At 38.2% G+C, this 18,280-nt stretch overlaps 1 long non-coding RNA gene across 3 annotated transcripts in view; it reads left to right on the top strand.

Annotated features, from left to right (window-relative positions):
- The first annotated feature begins 1,985 nt into the window (after nt 1-1,985).
- Nucleotides 1,986-18,280, top strand: part of LOC122137973 — a 41,450-nt gene continuing 25,155 nt past the window's right edge. For all 3 annotated transcript variants that reach the window (XR_006155188.1, XR_006155187.1, XR_006155186.1), the window contains exon 1: nt 1,986-2,463. This is a non-coding gene — a long non-coding RNA (uncharacterized LOC122137973). The remainder of the gene's footprint in view (nt 2,464-18,280) is intronic.

Consider the following 18,280-nt stretch of genomic DNA (forward strand, 5'->3'; position numbering starts at 1 on the left):
AATTCTGGATTATAGTAAATATGTCAATTCATGTCTGCCCTTTGGAGTTTGAATTAACAGTAAGAAGTTACAAATTATGACTATAACCTAAATATGGAACACAGGCCTGTGGCAGAAGAACAAATATGACTATGTTCTTGGCAAAAGATGCCTATGTTTGTGGTTCAGCTAATGTGTCCCTCTTTGGTTTGGATGCCTGCACTTCTCCCATTTTCAATCTCTCTGTGTGTGTTTTGTGCTTTGACTGTTAACCTTTGGCTAAACCAGTCCCTGAGCTAACATCTGTGTGATTGAGACGGCTGAGCTCCGGAGAGCCGAGGACAGAGCTGCTCCTGTCTCTCCATATTAAGACTGCCTCTATGAATGTATCAATTAAAGGGCCTTTTAAGTTCGTGTCCACAAATATGTGTGTATCCAATTAGCATGGGTAGCCCACATGACCTCATCTGCAAACGACTTGTTTTTTCCTTCACAGTTTTCTATATTAAGTCACTCCTCAAAATGTCTCCCTCCACTGAGTGAATTTAAAATCACACTGGAACACATTGGCCTTGTTGCATGTACTCAGAACATCTATTCTTATGCAAGTTAAAGGTTTTTTATTTATTTATTTATTTATTTATTTATTTATTTATTATGTATAATGTTCATTTGTTTATTAATAAGACTCAAGACACGATAAATCTGAGTCAGATAGGCCTATACAGAACCTTTAAAGGAACAGTTCTTAAAATAACTGTTTTTTCTTAGAGTGAGGAACTTTTTAATAATCTGAAGAATTGCTGAGGATAATTGGCAAGTTTTTTTTTCACATGTAATTCTAAATGTTAGAATCTCTTGACAATCTCATTTTCTCTCTCTCTCATATTTTCTCTTCTGCACTCTACCTCCTTTTATTTTGTATTTTCCTCTGCACCTCTCAATTTTCATTAATAATCTATGTCATATGATTAGAGGCATCCCATACTGAAAAAGGCATCAGAAAAAGACAGAGGATGCATCACACAAAATAAGATAAACACTGAGAAATAGAAAAAGAGAGATTTCATTCACATAATTATTTACAGTGATTTTATGGATGCCCGTGACCCACACAAAGTGCAGATATAATACTTTTTGGTAGAGTACACATTTCTAAAATGATTTATAAAAGCAGCATGACCAGCTTTTTCTGCTGGTACATGTTTAGGAGATCCACGTTTCATTCTTAGCGCTGTCACATTTTCAATTCACATTTGATCAAGTGGTGCAATAAACAAAAACAGCTCACTAATTCAAAGATTTTCTGGGAACTGTCCAAGAGTTTCACTCACACAGATGACAGGGAATTCCAAGTGAAAATGGAAACAGGGGTTTGTATTATCGGAGTGTTATCCAATACAAGAATTCAAACACGCTTGAATGACAGCTCTCCCACTGTGTTCACTCTTTCAGTGTTGAGCTGCTCAGTCCAGACGTCACTTTCACAAACAGCTAATCAAGTTCATGGGGAGTCCAGGAGAAGGCTCAGAAGCACTTACTTCAAACCCACAGGCCAGCACACTGATGAAAGAAAAGACATCTACAGCACACACTCTAAGTTGAGTTGCAGGAATGATGACAGATCCATCAGTCAAGCACATCTGTCTACAAATCAAGAGAAAGAGAGAGATGGAGAGAAAGCACACAAATAAAAAGAATGAAAGGAAGTGCAAAAAACTGAATGGGAGGTAAATTTAGTGTTCTGCTTTTTGATCTTGCTGAGCAAAAATTTATTTAGTAGTATTCAGAAATATATATATATATATATATATATATATATATATATATATATATATATATATATATATATATATATATATATATATATATATATATACTTTTTTTTTTTTTGACAATGTCAATTTCAGGTTTTACTATCCTTGTGGGGACATTTGGTCCCCTCAGTGAAGCATAAACAAGTACACACACTCACACATCAGTATCAGTATCAGTATCAGAATGTAGGCTATGGTAGGATATATTTTGCATTTGCGATGTTTAATTAAATGTTCCAATTATTTAACTTACCCTATAACTAGCCTACTGTATTTAGGCCTAGGCTACTATACGCCATTTCGATCGTGAGCCGAAAAACAAAACAAAACGACGACTAGAAAAGATTAAATAAATAAATAAACAATTAAATAAATAAATACGTGGCCAATGTGGGCTTCCGTAGACTGTCACAATTTTGGGTTGCTGCATTCTAAACTTGAAATCTACTACTTGCTAGTTGCTACTATTTGATGCTATCTACATTAATCAGTTTCTTAATTCAGATTTCTTCTAAATTCAGCTCCATACTGACAAAAAAAAAAAAAAAAAAAAAAAAAAAAACCTGTATGGACTCCTGAAACGCAATCCATTTATGGAGCTCACCCAAGAGCACTCCAGCTGTTTTCCCCACATGGTTGTGATTTTGAATTCTGCGCGGGAGCACAGGTGAGGCATTTACAGACACGATACTGCATTTGATAGTGCTTCTCAACATGTTTTATATCCGCACCCGGATTACATTTGACATCAAGTGTCGACACAACACCATACCAAAAACTATGTAGGCTACGAAAGTAACAAACAGCAAGCTTTGTTTGCAGCATATTATTACTGATCAATATGCCCGATCACTTAAGTCTGTCATAAGTTGAATGCTGAATGGAGAAGAAGATGGAGAGAGTTGTTTTTGTGTTGTTATTGGATGGATGTGTTCATGGGGTGAGTATTCACGTGTGTGGACTTCATGAATAATCTTTGGGAGATCGAGGCTCTGGCTGCGTCACTGATTTTTAAAACCAAAGTCTGTCAGACATGACCGAGTTTGATATGGATGTACTGATCAAGGATGTCTAATATACACGTACTGTAGATCCTCATTCACCTCGGCAGTCGTTGCATAGCTGGTGTAGTTAAGGTCTCTACCAGCAGGTGCTAAATATCGAAGCTAACCAGCCCAAAAATGTGCCTCTACCTATATTCTTGCAAAACTCAGATTATTGGCTAAAAATACTTATTTTCAGTCTTTTTTTTTTTCTTAATATTGAGATTTAATTAAGGCTTAATTACCAGCTGATGCTTTGATTCTTCTGGTCTATCATGCTGATGTGACAAATTAGATTTAGGAATACAAGTAAAAGATACATATTTTGAATGTTTTTTATTTTTATTTTATTATTATTATTATTTTTAAGTAAGGAGCTAAGGATTTTGCTTATGCTGTTGTATATTGTTGATGTGTTCTTTGAAGCTCTAGAACACTTGCTTTATATAGAGGCAGAATATCTGAGAGTGGAGGAATTTTATTAAAGGGCTACCAATATGAAATGTAATATCACAAACCACAGTATGGAACATAACACCATTCAGAGACTGCTGACCAAAGTGTAGGAAGTAATCAAATGTCATATTTAATGACCTTTAGCGCAGAAAGACTGCTGCTATTTTGACTTTATATGTAAAAAGAGGCACTGAAAGAGATGTTGTGTGTATACAAGCAGTGTCTTTGCTTGTTTTCAGCTCATAAACTAGAGTGGATGCATGGAGCTTGTTGCCATCACACTAGAACAAGCCAACACTGATTGTTTCTTGTTTCTCTGCTCGCATAGACGATGTCAGGATTCTTTTTGAAGTGGGTCTATTGTGTCCAGTTCCTGGGCTTTTGTTCCAGATGAAAGAGATTCTGTATGGTGAGGATCGGGTCGGTGTTCTTCATGGAGGAACATGTTTTCATACATGACTCACTGTAGCACAGACATGTGGGCTGCTCTGTTTTGCTTTTGCTCAGAAATTTCAAACTTAATTTTAGAGAAGTATGTCCAGGCAAAAAGCACTCAACCCCACAGGCCTCGGACTGCTGTCAGATGCTTCAAAAGGCATGTTGACGAGTTTGTTATTTCTTTGTTTCTTTCCAGCAGATTGGAAATAAAAGAATGGACATGTGTGAGAGGATCGAAGAAGAGAGGTTTTTGCTTATGATGACAACTATCATATTAGAAAGGCCTACTATATATTTCTACACAAAGTAAACGCTAATTCTCTTGTAAGATGTTCAGTCTTCCTTCAAGTTTGTTTTACAAGAGATGCAAACATATGTTCTCTCAGGTACAGCCTTTACTGTGTGGTGTGGATCCTCTAAGGGTACACCAGGCCTAGGGGTAGAGTTCTTGTGTGTGACATTGGATTTGGAGCACACATCCCCTCACTCACTCACACACACACACACACACACACACACACACACACACACACACACACACACACACACACATATATTCCAGGCTGTGGCGCTGCATATCATTTCTCACATTCTCTGTGTCCCAGATTTTCAGATTCCGGCAGGGCTAATGCTGAGGCAGCAAATACACACACACACACACACACACACACACACACACACACACACACACACACACACACACACCACACACACACACACACACACACACACACACTCACTCTCACTCTCACTCTCTCTCTCTCTCTCTCTCTCTCTCTCTCTCTCTCTCTCTCTCTCAGAGAGCAAGGGCCCGAGTCCTTGGATTTTCTCCCCTCAGAAGAGTTTGGATCTGTGTCTCTGTCTCTCAGAGGTTCAGTAGACAGGCAGAATGTTCAGAGTTCCTCCAGCTCACTTCTCTTATGGGAATACTTGTCCAGAATTTTTAAGAGATTCCTGTTCCTCTTCCTTTGCTCCTCTTCCAGATGCAAGCCTAATTCAAAGTCATGCATGTCTTTATCCACATACTGGGCACGGAATAGTTCAGTGAGCGAGCGCTGGAATATGTGGCAAGTCTTCTGTGGTTTTCGAGGAAGTTATCAGACAAGTTTGGTGTAGCACAGTGTGTATTTTATGTCAGCACTCTAATTTTTACAGTGTTGTTGGCTAATGAAGTATTAAGGCATTGGGAAGTGTTGTGGCAGGCTTTATCAGAAGCACACTTCTTACGGAATCAGATAAAGCTCTGATAATGAGCGGGGAGAACAAACAGGACCTGCTGCACCCTTGAGATTGCTTGCTGCATATAAAACAGTAAAAGCATCCTAATATGCAGCCTCTTAATTTTTCAGTGGACCTGATGAAGTGAATCTTTGACTGATGTTTCCTGAAAGTGGCAACACATGTCCCCTATTTACACCCCTAGCGCCCTCCACCAGTCCCCCTCTCCCCTTACGCCGTTCCGACTCGACTCGGGCAGATGTGTCGCTTGATGTTCCTGTCAAATGGCACCGAACCGCTTAATAAAATATCACTCCCCCTCCATCAGCCTGCTTTAATTGAGTCCCTTGTCAGTTTTATCAAACTGTGTGTTATCGTCGCTTTTTTCCTCTTCCTCTGTTTCTTCTTTCTCTTTATCAGCCCCTCTCTCTCTCTCTTACGGAATAGACTAGCAGACGGATCCTTAGTAACTTTGTTTAACGGAGTGAGAGGAGTGATCCTCAAAGGCAGGCTTGTCATTGGATCCATAATTCAGACCCGTGATTTTCATTTCCCTCTGTTCTTTCAAAGGGAAGTTGGGTTTTTGGAGGCAGGCTGATCATTAGCAGGCGAACAGCATAGAGGATTAGCAGAGGTGTAGCGCCAGGCCGTTAAGCTATACACGGCCAACGTGGAGATGTGCCAGAATGAAAGTGACAACATCAGCATGAGAAAAAGCCGCTTGCTCTCTCAAACGGGCACAGAGAAAACAGATGCGCATTCGCATCCAAACATTGTTCACAAATGGAGAAAGTAGTCACTTTTTGCACGGGTCGCGAAACAGGCTTGGAATGTGATGCTACATAATAGGGTGCTGGCAAAAAATCTTTTGCCTGTTCACCCGCATACTCTCCCTCATACACATTCTTCATGAATAACTTATGTGTCACCGGAAGACAGAAGCACAGGGCAGCATGGTCAGATCAGACCATTCTTACTTCTTAAATCTCCAAGCTGAGTCTGACATTTCCCCTGTCCCAACCTTGCTGGTCCCAACGTTGGCAATTCTGGTAGTACTAGTGTACTGGTGTGACTGGAAACTTCAAACACAGGCTGTCGCCAGGTCCCCAGTGAGGCCGCTCTCTGATTGGCTGTGCAGACGAGAGTTTTTCTGCCTGTGCCACTGTCCCCGTGGAGAAACTCAAGTCCCGCCTCTTCCTTTGAAGTCACAGGAAACTCCACTCACAGCAGTGGGATGTTTTGATGTTAGTTGTATTTCTTCTTTTTCTTCTCTTGTTTTCTTTTCTTTCCCTCTCTCTCTCGCTGTCTGTAAAGCTGAGGGTCTAGTGGTTACAGGATTCTGCCGCACCACTGTACATTTCAACATTGCATTTGATCTTTAATTTATCACAGTTCCAGCAGTTTGTTTGACAGGTGCAAGAGCTTTCATCTTGAAGCTACACGGCTAGTGCATACTCCTCTCACTCTCTCTCTGTGTTTGTCTCTTTGCGACCTCTATGGGATCTATTGATTCTTTTTTTTCTTTTCACTATTACTGTGATGTCCATCGAATAATATGTGGTTAGATGCTGCATGCTTGGCCCCCTGCATGTTGTTGTATGAAGATGGCAGTTTAGCAGATGCTCATTCGACTGACTGGAGGCTACTGTGGGATTTAGAACTATTGTCAGGGTTGATACAAATATTAGTAATACGATGAATGAACAATCAAAATATATAGGGTTTTGTCAGGTATAAGCGCTTTTGTTGTAGGGATCCAAATACATTTTCTTAAACACTTTTCACACTCTTACTATTTAATTTGTCTATTAGCAATGTCTAACACTGGATAGACATCCATCACAGGAAATTTTTTTTTCTGAAAGTCATGAACATTTTCATCATGGTGTCAAATAATGCTGTTTTATAACAGTCTGTGATGTAAATGATAATGAAAACAACATTTTAAACATTTTTTATAAAGTTACAGTGTGTGACATAAGAAATACAATAAAATTAATTAAAGCTGCAAGCAGCGATGAACGGGCCCTCGCACCCGGGCTCACCACCACCGGATGGCTTTTGTAAAACAGCGAACGGCGAGAAATATGCGTTTAATGTGGTAAATATAAGAGGAATTTGTCAAAGTCATTTATATGTGCCAATCTTCCTGCTGCCAGCTGGTGGCGCTATGACTATAACTGGATTTTGTCATGTAGATTTCTTCAGTCCAGCACTTTTTTCAAGCATATGAAATTTAGTGCAGATTGAACATGGAATGTTTGAGTTAGTATAAAGCATGTTGTGTCCTATTGCCAACAGGTGGCACTATGATTATAACTGAACATTGGTCTCTAGATATCTTCAGGCCATGACTCTTTTCAAATATTTGAAGTTTGGTGCAGATTGGACATTGCATGTTTAAGTCAGTGTAAAACAAGCCATTTCCTGTTGCCAGCAGGTGGCGCAATGATTATAGTGGAATATTGACCTTCAGATGTGTTCAGGCCAAGACTCTTTTCGAACATGTGAAGTTTGGGGAAGATCGGACATCTTATGCCTGAGTTACAACAACTTCTATTCCCATGGCGAGACATCGAACTTTGTCACGGCTCCATGGCCACACCCTTTAATGAAACCTCAAGATGTTCACAATTTAACATCGCAAAGGCCTTTAGATTAGACTGACCAAAAAAACGTATAAAATATCATAAAATATCTAGGAGTAGTTTGTTACGGCGTAAAACATGTCACTTCCTGTTGCCAGCAGGTGGCGCTATAGCGATATCTGAATATTGGCATGTAGATATATTCAGGTCAGGAGTCTTCTCAAACATGTGAAGTTTGGGGCAGATTGGACATTGTATGTCTGAGTTTATAGCAACTTCCTTTCTCATGGCGAAACATCGAAATTTGTAAGGCCGCCACAGACACGCCCTTAAACGAAACCTCAAGATCTTCGCAATTTAACATCGCAAAAGCCTTTAGATTACACTGACAAAGTTTGGTGTTGATCTGAATAAATCTCTAGGAGGAGTTCGTTAAAGTACAACCCCTGAAAATGGCAAAAACGACACAAATTTTGCAGAGAAAAATTCAAAATAACTGACTTCCAGTTGGGATTCGAATTTCGTACCAAGAGACTTTTTTGTAGGTATTGGTGTGTTACATGTGTGTACCGATTTTTGTACATGCACGTGAAACGTAGCTCGAGGTGCACGCCGTTGAAAATGTATAGGTGGCGCTATCGAGGCATTTTGCCACACCCAATGGAATATTGGCCTTCAGATGTGTTCAGGCCAGGACTCTTATCGAACATGTGAAGTTTGGGCAAGATCAGACATTTTATGCCTGAGTTACAATAACTTTTATTCCCATGGCGAGACATCGAACTTTGTGACGGCGCCATGGACACGCCCTTTAACGAAAACTCAAGATCTTCACAATTTAACATCGCACAGGCCTTTAGAATAGAGTGACTGAAAAAAAAAAATATTTCATAAAATTTCTCTGGGTAGTTTGTTACAGTGTAAAATATGTCACTTCCTGTTGCCAGTAGGTGGCGCTATGACTATAACTGAATATGGGCATATCAATCTGTTCAGGTCAGGAGTCTTATCAAACATGTGAAGTCTGTGGCAGATTGGACATTGTATGTCTGAGTTATAGCAACTTCATTTTTCATGGCGAATCATCGAAATTCGTCAGGCCGCCACGGACACGCCCTTCAACGAAAACTCAAGATCTTCGCAATTTAACATCGCAAAGGCCTTTAGATTAGGCATACCAAATTTGGTGTTGATCTAAATAAATCTCTAGGAGGAGTTCGTTAAAATACAAGGCATGCAAATGACAAAAATGATGCAAAATTTGCTCATAAAATTAAAAATAACCGACTTCCTGTTGGGTTTCGGATATTGCTCCAAGAGTCTTTTTTGTAGGTATTGATGTGTTACATGTGTGTACCAATTTTCGTACATGTACGTGAAACACAGCTCGAGGGCTGTTGATTTTTTTACGATACGTGGCGCTGTCGAGCCATTTTGCCACACCCTCTTCTGAAACCTATATCAGACGTAAATTTTCACCAGGTCTGACGCGTGTGCAAAGTTTCAGGACTTTTCGAGCATGTTTAGGCCCTCAAAAATGCGATTCATTTTTGGAGAAGAAGAAGAAGAAGAAGAAGAATAATAATAATAATAATAAACAAAGCAGATACAAGAGGGTCCTCACACCATCGGTGCTCGGGCCCTAATAAATAAATGGTAGTAAAAAAAATGATCAAGGCATGGTAAAAAGTTTAAGTTGATTTTAATGTGATCTTCATAAAAACAAAATTAAAATCTGAAACAAGTTTGAATAAAAATCAACCACTGGGGCATACAGTATATTAAGAATTAAATTCGTTGTTATTTCGATTTTTTTTTTCTATTTATTTGTTTATTGATATGTTGTTGGCATATGAAATGATATTAAAGGTTATGTAGCCTCTTTTAAACTTTCATTAAAAAAAAAAACAAAAAAAAAAAACAAAAAAAAACAATTGGACAGAGGAAAAATAAAGAGAACAGAAAAGACACCAGATCGCACAGAAGTTGGATATGGCGCACAAACACTCCTATCTGTTATTAACACACCTACTCCCCTCATTTCTACCCTGATGCTTTTGGCACAATCCCTTGTTCACAAAATTCGTTGGACAACATAGTCATTTCTTTATACTGAGTTCTTCAGGAAGAGTGCCCTCATCTGCAGCCACTGATGATTAAGTAAAACTCATTTTCTCCTCTCTCTCCTCATCTCTCTCTATGTCTCTCCCTCTTTCACGGTTTATTTCCCTCTCAGGGAACAAGCCTCACCAAGGCACCTCTTAAAACAGGAACTTCCATGACTATTTTGGCATCAAAGCTTGGCACGAGGGGCTAACCTTCTGAAGCAAACTTGTGAGGAAAGAAGTCGGAGGAGTAGAGGGGGAAAAGAGGAGGAGAGAAGGCCTGTGTGTGCTTTAAGTCTATAGGGGGCAGTTGAGAGAGTAAGCGAGGTCTGTTCTGAAGGGAAGGAGGCTCTCTCAGGGTGCTTGGAATCAAATCCTCCCCTGGTGCCTCAACCAGGATGGAAATGTGCAGCTTCAGATGCTTTGCTGAAGCTAATAACAATACTGCAGTTTCTTTAAGGTTTAAGATTCTGTCATGTTGAAGAAAACTTTGTGGGATGATGGCGCTTGTTTATACTATAGATTTGGATTTTATATGGAGAGGAGGGTTCATTGTGGGCTAAACATATTATAATAATGCATCTGTATACAAAGGGCATGCAGCTTTAAGTCCATGAATTAGACTGCAATTGAAATTCCCTTCTATCAGGATCAACTTTTTGCTTTTTATGAGACAGTTCCTTGATGCTCACATTTTGTTTGATTGCTTAGTCTGATTTTGATCCCTTTAACAAAGAGATTCATTCAGCGTTTCTTTTCATTTTGGTATTCTTTGAGCAATAAAGATTTTTTTATTTTATTTTGACACTATTATATACATTATTACATTAGTGTATATATATATATATATATATATATATATATATATATATATATATATATATATATATATATATATATATATATATATATATATATATAATATAATATTAGTATACATTATATTATTTTGTTTTTTAAAAGATTTACCTAGATCTCAGCAGCTAAGATCTTCAAGTAGCAAAAATGAGACAAAAGCTTGAGTCAGCCAAGAATATTTTGTAGTTATCTACTCGTGAGATCTAAAGTGTGTACGTAGTCATAAAGACAGATTTCTCAACGTGACTGGTGTTGATTAAAAGTTGACATTTCAACACTTGGCAGCCATGATGAAACAGAACCTTGAGATCAAATGCATACAGTGATAATCGCCCACTGGCTCCTGTCTGCAAACACCTAAAAAACACATGAACGTTTAACTGAGCATGAGAGTGATACGGCTCACCACAGAATGTCGTCAACACAAAAATGCAGCTGTTCATTTCATCTGCTGCCAACTCCTTTAAGTTATTCATCTGGAAAAAAAAAATGCATTCATCATTATATTTTTAATCACAGAGACGAGATAGAGAAAAGGAATGCCTTCGGGAGAGTGGGGGGGGGGGTGTATGCTATTCCCAGAACTGATCTGGCATTGTTGCCCCGCATCGCCAAACATTCTGCAAATTGACTTTGAATGAATTTATTTTTAATGTGATGTTGATGCGGCTGCTGCAGAAAGTGCATAGAGTGAGTGAAAAAGTGTGAGTGTGCGTTGAATAGAAATTGAATAATAGCAAAAAGTGTCAAGAAAAAAATTATTTGCTGTAGTTAGGCCTAGGGTGTTGGTTTAGTGTGCTATGTTTACTCTTACCCTGATATGTGGTTATATACAGTGTACATTGATATGCATGTGTGTACAAGTCTCTGAACTATGAAGCATGTGTTTAATGGCCCAATAAGACATGGACCATTCTCTGTCCTTACACATTTTAGAGTCTTCTTCCCTGTCTCTGGTTTCCTCGGTCTCTGTTCTTTTCCTCTCTGTCGCTGTCAGTCCAGCCCATACAAAGCAACTCTCTCATCACAACATCCTGCTCCAATTGTAATTATTAATAAATTAATTATCAGCCCTTCTCTGTTCCAGACTAATTGAGTCCCATTGCAGGTCTTAAGTAGGACACACTCCTATCAGACAAATGGAATGATATCCAGGGCATGTTCCTCAGGGTACAAGTCTTGGCTTCGTCCCACAGAATGCACACTGCTTTGTTGTAGCATCGCCTCTGCCATGCGAGAAGACTGAGATGTAAACAAAATTCACTTCATGTTATAGAAAGCCGCGAGGACAGTCTCATCTGGGGGGTCCATCTTATTTATGTTCACCATGCTGTAAATGTATGACCTGTCCTGGGGTGCGTTTCCCAAAAGCATTGTTAGCTAAATATGGTCATAAGTTCCATTGAACTCTGTTAGTAACAATGGAACTTGGAACCATAGTTGCTTTTGGGAAATGCACCCATAACTGGTTTCATGCCTGTTTGTCATTGAGAGACAATATCAGAAAGATTAACATTTGATTCAACATTTTAACATGATTTTTATAGTTTTTGAAAGGTAGTTCATATATGATGTATTGAATCAATCCTATATTAGTCCAGCGTTTTCAGTCATAACTTGAATGTCAACAATTTAGTCCTTAATTCAGTAATTCAAATCTGTTACCGTCCTGTCATTTTTAGAGCATTTTTAGTGTGTGTGCTTTCTCTCGAATGTAATGTAAGGGTTGTTGCTGGACTGCAAAGTTAATAGAAGCTATGAAGGAAAGAAACCGATATCAAAATGTATGAATGAGTGATGAAACATACATCTGTCCCTATGTATCATACCACAGATGAGCTGTCAGTGTTCAAAAGAGAGTAGAGTGATGGATTCAGATGAAGCCTTATATATACTGTACAGTATGTGGCAAATGAAGTGAGTAGGTGGTCCTTTCTTCTTCACAAGATGCATCAGACCCATTTGTATTTACTGCCGTCTGCTTGTGATTTGATCAACTAAGATGGATGTTAATATCAGGTGTATGCATACTACTAGCATGTGGTTTTAGCTTTCGTCTCGGAGTATCTGACGCAATGGGGAAACACAACTAGCTGAAGAGAAGAAACAGTTCTTTGGAGTTTTTTTTTTTTGGTATAGCCATCTTAAGGGAAAAACTCCTGGAAAGTCATGTTGTGTGTTAGGATGTGCTTATGGCCCTGGGAATTTGCAGCTGCTGTATGAGGTTCATACTGTATGTACATACACAAAGGATACCTCCATGATGCTCCAGGGTAATGGAAGGTAGTTGGAGGCCTGTTGGCACATGTCAAGTCTCTGAAAGAACGTCTGGATGATCAGTACCTCAGAGAATAAGAGGAAAAAAGTTGGTTATAACTTTTGTTGATCTAACATTTTATCCGCAATGGTGAGAAAAATTAGGTGTAGACAAACAATGGTGACATTACAATAGAAGGGGTTTATTATTCACCATAATGAATATGGTGTTGAATAAGTACATTTGCTGGCTTGGATTTTTAAGGGTGGTGCAGTTCGGGGTGTGGAGTGAGTTTAGAGATAGGGAAGAGGGTTATGAGAGAAAACCAGATGGGAAGAAATTAAATGGGCAATAACAAGGGCCAGTTGATTTGTCCCACTCATGCAGGCAGATGTGGTTGAGTGGGGGAAGGTAGAAGAGGGAAGCCTATAGCCTAATGCAATCACATTAAATTTTAAATAATGTTATGCAGATAAGAAATGACAGGAGATGATCTCTTTGGGATGCTGAATGAAAATCTGTCAATTATAGTTCCAATACTTTGAAAAACCATGCCTTTTGCATTTGTGTTGGCAAAGCTCAAGAAAACATAAAAATGAAGAAAATAAGACAAAATAAGATCGCTTTGTCTGATTTCTCCATTAGAATCAGTCAGTGGTTAAATTGCATATAGCTTTCCAAAATGTCATGATAAAAATAAATAAAAACTGCATTCATCTTTCCTGGTGCAAGTAATGAATATGCGCTTTACAGAATCAAGGCCATGACAACATCTCTCGAATCTCCTGCTTTGGAGGAATTTTAATTCGCTGGCCATTCACAGACAGCAGTGATTTTCCCTTGTGTCAAAGTGTTAATGAAACGGCAAAACTCCTACACTTATGAGCTTTTCAATTAATGCTCTTCATTCTTCCATTGCCCAAAAGTGAGAGTGTGTGCTGTGCTGGTTTCCTTCAATTTCACCGTGGGCAAGACTCAGGCATTGAGTGCAAAGGTGCCAACTTCCATATTTAGTTAGTGAAGAGGCCATCCATTATTGAGCAAACAGAGAGCTGTCTGTCTCGTTGCTTTGGGCCAACAATTAAATATATCAGGCAGCATGTGGAGGTGGAGGTGGGGTGTGGATGGGTGGAGGAAAGGCTCCATTGAGCTTAATTGGCTTAATTGAGGCTTAAAGTTGTACATGGTCAATATTACTATGTGTGTCTTTAGCACCGGAGAGGCTTTGTCTGGAGTGGTTTGGAAAGGTTGTGTAAATTACATGTTCTACATTGGTAAATGTGTGTAATGGCATGTTTTGGGTGGATTTAGAGAGAGGCATAGCCAGCCACAAAGGAAGTTCAGTCAGTGATACAGAGAAATATACTGAATACATTATTGAAAACACTGGATCTCGATACAGTCTGAAATGTATTTTAGGACTCGCCATTCACATAGCAATTTTGATACTTTTCTTGGATAATATATTTTTTTTTAAATTTGTTTGATTGCAAAATAGCTTTGCATTAATATACTTGCATGAACAACAAAACTTATTGTTGTTATCATTATCATAATTAATAAAATAATGCATTTTTTTAAATATATACATTTAGCATTTTTGTATTGAGTCAAAAACCAGAAATAAAGCAATAATTAATATGGGTAGTGCTTATAAGTAGGCAATCACACAAAAATAATCTGTTTTGCTATCTTTTTATCTTTATAACAGTAATGGTATAATTTCACTTCCACTTCCTATCTTTCCTTGTCTTTTTCTACGCAGTCTCTTTTCTTTCTCTCTTATTTTCTTCACTTTCATTGCGTCAGCTCTCTGCATAAGGTGGTTTTAATTTGGTGAGAGAAAAACAAGTAGAGAATATTGATTTCAGAAGTCCGCCTCTGCCTTTAAAAGCAGCCGCATGGCATCCTGCAACCTTCAATTGAGGCTGAGCATGTAGGTGTGTGTGTTCTCATTCAGTCTCCATGTTCACACAAAATGATACATTAAAGGCTGTGTTTTACTTCAGTCAGACTGAGAGAAAATAAACGAACACAAGCAATGTCTGTTCACACGTAAGCAGGCACACAAGTCATACAGAAAGGCCTAATTTATCTGATCATTATATGGGTGTTTTCCTTCCTTCAACAGTTTAACTTTCTGACTGCTTGAGGATGTGTGACAACACTATCATCATGGTAAGGGATAAACAAATTCAGAACTGAAGACTAGACCTACCATCAATTCATGAGGCGGACATTAAGTTAAATAAAATTGGCCACACCACACAGGAAGCTGAATTGGAATTACTTTTTTTGCTTACCAAGGATGCACAAATGTGATAAAAAAAAAAAAAAAAATAATAATAATAATATTGTGGAATATTATTAAAATTTAAAAAAGTTAAAAATCATGCTAACCTGTATTTCTTTAATAATCATAATTTCATTTCTTCCTTTCATTCAAATTCAAGTTGCAATACTGCATCTTGCTTGATACCCCATTTCTAAATTGAATTCGACAAACAAAAATAAGAAATGTACAATTACCTCAACTGCCATATTCATGCTTAAATTCAGAAGCATTGAGATGGTGTTGCTTGTTGACATCCTTAGTTTTATTCATAGCCACTTGACTACATTTGTTTATACTCGCTCTAAACATCTGAATCTTTCTTCTTACAGACCTATTACACCTCTTTAATATTTTCATCTCAGTTTTTCCTGGCTTTGCTTTCTGTCTTTTCACTCAGGAACAAGCTAACCACAGGTTGTGTGTATACATATCCCACAAATCTCTTGCTGCACTGGCTCTGATCTGTGGATTACGCTCAGAATACTCCTCACTGAGAGGATGGCACATGTAGAGTTGAGACACATACACACACACACAGATTTTCTTACTTTCTCTTTCTCACACACACTCAGACAATCATTCCCACAGAAATACAGAGCTACCATCCCTGTAGCTTTAAGAAGACAAGTCTCTAATGCAGACATTACTAAACCCCTGCCATCATAGCCACAGAATGACACCACAGGACGCTGAGCGCTAACGCCTACAATGCGCTTAAATATCTTAACATATTTAATGCATAATGAAAGAAGTTTCTGCACTTTGGGTGAAGTATTCCCAGGCAGTTTGTATGCACTATTTATCTGGTGAGAAACCTTACTCTTATACACTCCATAAAACAAGGGGTTAGTTGAGGGGTTTGGAGAGACGGATAGAAAGCTTTCTGTTGTATATCCAAAGTGTGTTTAAAAGAGCACTCTCTATATGTTTAAGATACATGTTCATCCTGTAGTCACATGCTGTGAGTGTTTGTTTTTAGGAAATGTCAGTGGGTTGAAGAGTGCCTCTAGTGGTGAGCAGAGGTGCACGTCCATGTCTTTTTAGTGTGAGGCTTAAAACCAATGCACATGTAACATTGGGGATATATGACTGTTCTATAAAATTTCATTCCAGAATTTAATATAATCATTTTTGTGGAAGGAAAGCTCCTTAGTACAACAGTAAAGAAAAATATAGCTAAACCGTCAGGCTGTGAATAGTGTGCAGTGCAGTCAGTGAGAGAGCTCCATCTCTACCTCAGGATCCATCATGTGTAATTCAACTGATTTAGATGTTCAAGTCTCCTTGGAGATGCATTTGTTGTTGTTCTCCCAGGTCTGGACTTGAAATTGGAAAGATCAGGGAAAAGCCTCCCGTTGTTTTGTGATTTAACACTTCTTTTGACCATTCTTTTCATACACTGTAAAAAAAATATATATTTTTCGAAGTTGTAAGTAAAACAAAGATTGTTGGAGTGTGTTTTACAAGAAAATACTATTTTAGTCTTTCAGCTTCAAAATGTCTAGTTTAATTCAATTCACTTGATGTATCTTTGTCATTAATACTGAAATTATATGAAATCACATCATTCCAAACCTAAAAGTCTTTCTTCTGTGCAACATATAAGAATAATAAGAGAAATGTCTCATGGAATTTTTTTTTTTCTCAGTCAGTGGTCACCAAAAATATTTGGCTTCCAACATTCTTCAAAATAACTTCTTTTGTTTTCCACAGACGAAAGAAAATCATACAGAGTTGGAATGATGTGAGAGTAAATAAATGATGACAAAATTTAAAATTATAGGTGAACTATCACTTTAGCAGCGTTATTAGTGTTTTTTTAGTCAGTGCTAGACGACAGCAAAAATAATCTAAAATAAATCTCAGATTTTGAAATCTCTGATGCCACTAAATTAGTGATTTGTTTTAATTTAATAAATAGAAATACAATTTCATTAATGTCTAAAGTACCTCCCTGCTGATTTTTCTGCATATACAAGATATCCTGAATGAAAAAAGTGCATTTGCTTGTTTTAAGCCTGTGTTTGTGGGTGACGGAAGCATCTGTTTTTTGTTCCTCACAGGAAGTAATTTTTCTCCCGTAGCGTAGCCGATGATAAGGCCATGATGTCTGCTTATCTGTCCCTCTTTAATTTCTCCTGATCTTTAAGTGTTCTTAAAAGGGGCCTCTGAGGGTGGTGATAAGCTCGCTCTAAATTGATTACCTGTTTCAGTGAACGCGCTGTTGCCTGCAGATTCTATCAGCTCCCCTGTCAGGACCCTCGCTATTTCAATTTGATCGGATTTAATGAGGGGGAGGATGTGAGGTGTGTGTGTGTCTCTACGTGTGTTTATGTTTAAGTGTGTGTGTATATGCGGGTTACTGCCTCGATACAATCGCATTTGTCAGCATGATCCTTTTTAAGTGCATTTCAATTAGAGAGCGATTCACTTGATTCTATTACTCCCAACTCTTGTCGTCCTAATGTGTGCCGCTGTTGGAACAAGCCACGTCTAATGTACACTATTTAATTTCCTTAATTGAGCTAACGTGCTTTTCATATCCTAATTCCTCGAATAATCTTTGATTTGTGCACCGAACATGCTGGGATGTAATGAAAGGGGGCAGCCGAAAAAACATCTGTTAGAGCTGTGATTGAATCAGCTCAGTAACATCTGCAGTTATGAGGGCGTTAGCAGCCAGCCTGGCCCTTTTATCTACTTACTCCAATTATCCTCAATGCCAACTGACTGAACAGATATTAATATGGATGTATTTGAGGATCTGGTTTCCTGAGCCTCCATCAAGCTTTGTATAAAGTGTTGGGTGTTTATTACATTCTTTTCTAACACATAGAGGAGAGTGTTGCTTGGAAATCCTGAATAATTTTCACAAAACAGTAGTAGTTAATTGATTACTCATATAGTGACATAGACTTAGGGCCAGACAGTTCACAAAAAGTGTTTTGTGTTCCAGTGCTTTTTATATAATATGTAGAATCAAAAACAAAACCATGAACAATAATTTTCAGTTCTGCTAATCAACTTTTTTTTTTTTTTGTAATCTCTGTGAGTGTGTTTTCTAGACATACAATTGGGTTTTGGTTGAATTCACAAAGCATCCCTCATAGAAGGTTATGGTGGGGCCCATCGGTTATTGGCTTCAGCCCAGGTCTCTGAACAACGAACCCATTTTCCTCCTCTTGT

This window comes from Cyprinus carpio, chromosome B7 (genome assembly GCF_018340385.1).
Source record: "Cyprinus carpio isolate SPL01 chromosome B7, ASM1834038v1, whole genome shotgun sequence".
Lineage (NCBI taxonomy): Eukaryota > Metazoa > Chordata > Actinopteri > Cypriniformes > Cyprinidae > Cyprinus > Cyprinus carpio.